This window comes from Solanum pennellii, chromosome 11 (assembly GCF_001406875.1).
Source record: "Solanum pennellii chromosome 11, SPENNV200".
Taxonomy (NCBI): domain Eukaryota; kingdom Viridiplantae; phylum Streptophyta; class Magnoliopsida; order Solanales; family Solanaceae; genus Solanum; species Solanum pennellii.
In genome coordinates this window covers 60,172,400-60,176,949 of record NC_028647.1, presented here as the reverse complement: position 1 = coordinate 60,176,949, position 4,550 = coordinate 60,172,400, and positions in this window count along the sequence as shown.

Sequence of the window (4,550 nt, the reverse complement as noted above, 5' to 3'; positions counted from 1 at the left end):
TAAAATATATATATATATATATATATATATATATATATATATATATAGTTTAAATTTAAAATAGTTAAATAAGTGGTCAATTTTGAACCTAAAGATGGATGATAAGAGTATTTTGGAGTCAATCGGTGGATGGGAATGGTATCTTGGAGCCAATAGGTGGATAGAGGGTAATTTTGTATCATTTCCAATATTTTAAGGGTATTTTAAACCCTTTTCCGAAGAAAATATTATGAGTTTTAAATTTACTCTTAAAAAAATCTTACTTACTATAACAGTTTATTTTTCGATTATAACATATCAATTAAATTTAACTTTATTTAAGAATTAATTAAAAATTATTTATTAAATGATTAAGTTTTTATTTTTTTACATTATTAATAGTTAATTAATTTGATTGCAGTTCTTTTTTGAAATCAATAAATATCAATTACACAAATTTAGGAATTTATACTGATTAAAGTTCATTGATTACTGTTACACTCTAAATCACTCATTCACGCTAATCCTCCCCCACGACTATCCAATACTACACGCCGCCACTCCATTACCCCACATTTTCCTCCTATCTCTCTCACCAACCCACTACCCCACATTTACAATCGTCCCTCCCATATTGTTTCTCATCATTATCGGGTTGAAGAAAGGGATTGTAACGTCTCGAAATAGTTCTTGATTGTAACCTGAAGGATTCATCTACCACCATGTTCAACTAATATAAATACGAATTCGCCCATCACAAGAAAATAAAGATTTTTCAAATTAAAAAAAAATATTGAATTTACTCGTCAGTGAGAAGAATTCTGAGAAAAAATAATGAGGGAGAAACTTTGAAGAAAATGGATAAAATCAGATTTTATTTAATTAATTTTAACAGATTAGAGTGAATTAAGAAAAATAAATAGAGACAATATTACAAGTTTTAAACTTACTCTTAATTTTTTTACTTATAACACTTTAATTCCACATTATAACATATCAATTAAATTTAACTTTATTTAAAAACCAATTGAAATTTAATTTATTAAATGATTAATCTTTTTATATTTTAATATTATTAAATATTAATAGTTAATTAATTTGATTGCAATTCCTTTTTTAAATTAATAATTATCAATTACACAAATTTAGANCCCCCGGCTATTCAATACTGCACGCCGCCACCCCACTGCCCCACCTTCACAATCGTCCCTCCCATCTCTCTCACCACCTCACTATCCCACATTTACAATCCTCCCTCCCATTTCGTTTCTAATCATCAAAGGATCGAGGAAAACGATTGTAACGCTTCGAAAGAATCCTCGATTGTAACTTGAAGGATCTCATCTATCACTATGTTTAATTAATGTAGATAAGAATTCGTCCATCACAACAAAATGAAGATTTTTCAAACAAAAAAGTCGAATTTATTCGTCAGTGATAAGAATTATGGAAAAAGAAGAAAGAGAAACTTTGAAGAAAATGAATAAAATCAGATTATTTAATTAATTTTAATAGATTAGAGTGAATTAAGGAAAATAAATATTCCTAATTAGTTAGAATCTCCTAAATTTATGCTAATTAACAATTATCATCAATAAATTCAAAATTAATTAATACAATTATTTCCATTTTTTTTCTTCTTTTTCTTCAAAATCAATTTATTTTCTTTTTATTTTTTTTCAAAACAGATTTTCGCAATTACTTAAAAAAAAATTTAATAAAATGTTACAACCTGAAATTATTTATTCTAACAACTTGAAAGTTTTATTCTTCTGCTATAACTTGAAAATGTTAGTCTAATAAAAGTCATTTATTAAATTTAAATCACAATATATACACATTTAAGAGACAATATTTTGGGTTTTAAACCTACTCTTAAAAAATTCTTACTTATAACCGTTCATTTACGGATAATAACAAATCAATTAGATTTAACTTTATTTAAAAATTAATTAAAATTTAATTTAGTAAATGATTAATCATTTTATATTATTAATTATTAATAGTTAATTAATTTGATTGCAAATCCTTTTTTTTAAATCAGTAATTATCAATTACACAAATATACAAATTGATTACAGTTCCTTGATTACCATTACACTCTAGACCACTCATTTACGTTAATTCCACCCCCCCCCCACGCCTATTCAATACTACACGCTGCTATCCCACTACCCCACCTTCACAATCGTCCCTCCCACCTCTCTCACCACCCCACTATCCCAATTTCACAATCGTCCCTCCCATTCCGTTTTTCATTATCATTATGTCGAAGGAAATAATTGTAACGCCTCGAAAGAGTCCTCGATTGTAATCCGAAGGATCCAATCAACCATCATGTTTAATTAATATAGATAAGAATTCGTCCATGACAATAAAATGAAGAACTTTCAAACAAAAAAATTGAATTTACTCGTCAATGACAAGAATTATGAAGAAAATAAAATGAAAAGAGAGAAACTTTGAAGAAAATGAATGAAATCAAATTTTTTAATTAATTTTAACAGATTAAAGTTAATTAAGGAAATTGAATATTCCTAATTAGTTTGAATCTCCTAAGTTTATGCTAATTAAAAATTATCATCACTGAATTCAAAATTAATTAATATATCTACTTTCGTATTTTTACATTATTTCTTCAAAGTCGGTTTATTTTCCTTTCTCGTTTTACTTTTTTCAAAACAAATTTTTACATTACTTAACAAATTTTTTTTTAATAAAATGTTACAACCTGAAATTTTTTATTGTAACAACTTGAAAGTTTTATTCTTTTGCTATAACTTGAAAATGTTAATCTAATAACTATCGTTTATAAAATTTAAATCACACTATATACACATTTAAGAGACAATATTACGGGTAGGACATTCTTACTTATAATATTTTATTTACGGATAGTAACATATCAATTAAACTTAACTTTATTTAAAAATCAATCAAAAATTATTTTATTAACTGATTAATCTTTTTATATGATTAATTATTAATACTCCCTCCGTCCCATTTTATGTGACAACATTTCCTTTTTAGTCAGTCCCAACTCCCAAAAAAAATGTCACATTTCCTTATATGGTAAGTATTTAAAGGTACAATTCATCTTTTGTTCTTATTGTCCCACTTAATTTTAACAGGTAGATTCTAATAAATTTATGAGGAGCGAGTAAACTGAATTTACTTGTTGAAGGGCAATTTGTAAACATTTCAAAGTTTTCATTGTTCCTGAAACTCTGTGCCCGGTCAAATATTGCCACTTAAAATGGTACGGAGGGAGTAGTTAATTAATTTGATTGTAGTTCCTTTTTTTTTTTTTTAAATCAGTAATTATCAATTACACAAATTCAGGGATTTACATCGATTACAGTAGCTTGATTACTGTTATACTCTAAACCACCCATTCACGTTAATCCCTCTCGCACCTGCACCCATGCCTATCTAATACTACACACCGTCACCTATCTACCCGACATTCACAATCAGTCCTTCCCCTCTCTCTCACCACCCCACTACCCCACCTTCACAATCATCCCTCCCGTTTCGTTTCTCATAATCATCATGTCCAAGAAAACGATTGTAACGCCTTGAAAGAGTCCTCGATTGCTACCACCTGAAGGATCCCATCTACCACCATGTTTAATTAATATAGATAAAAATTCATCCATCACAACAAAATGAAGAAAATGGATAAAATCAAATTTTTAATTAATTTTAACATATTAGAGTGAATTAAGAAAAATAAATATTCCTAACTAATTTGAATCTCCTAAATTATGCTAATTAACAATTATCATCAATAAATTCAAAATTAATTAATACATCTATTTTCCCATTTTTTTTCTTCAAAATTGATTTATTTTCGTTTTTATCTTTTATTTTTTTCAAAACAGATTTTTACAATTACTTAAAAGATTTTTTTCTTAAAAATAAAATGTTACAAGTTACTGTTGCAACTTGAAAGTTTTGTTCAACCGCTGTAGCTTGAAAATATTAGTCTAATAAATGTTATTTATAAAATTTTCACTTTTTAAAATTAATATTAAGAGAAGGTTGATGCCCATTTATTCAAATAAATTCAGTCAATATTTACAAATTAAGCCTAGTCCAATGACCCGTCCCAAAATGAACGAATAAAAAGAAAACAAAATAGATCAACTAAACAAAAGTTAGATAAAAACTAGACCAACATAGAAATAAAGGCCTCTTTCAGTTTCGTCTGAAAAAGGAAAAAGAGAGAAACAAGGTTGTTGAAGGCATACAAAAAGCTGCCAGAGAACACTAGACTCAATGAGGGTACTGCTAATTTGAATGAAGAATATGACAATGTTGCTGATGTTTACATTGAGTTTGAAGACATAATACATCAACATAGAAATAACTTATCTTGTAAGCATTCCCTTGGAGAAGAAGAAGAACAAACTGGATAAAATTGACATATTTGTCTTGACAGAAGATAAGTAAGGTCTGCCTAGCTCAAAAGCATCTAAAACTCAATGCCATAGGCTTAGGCAAGCCCCAAAACAGAAGAACAATCTCAAAAATATTTCTCCTAAAGTAGCCTCACATAGGAGCCAAAC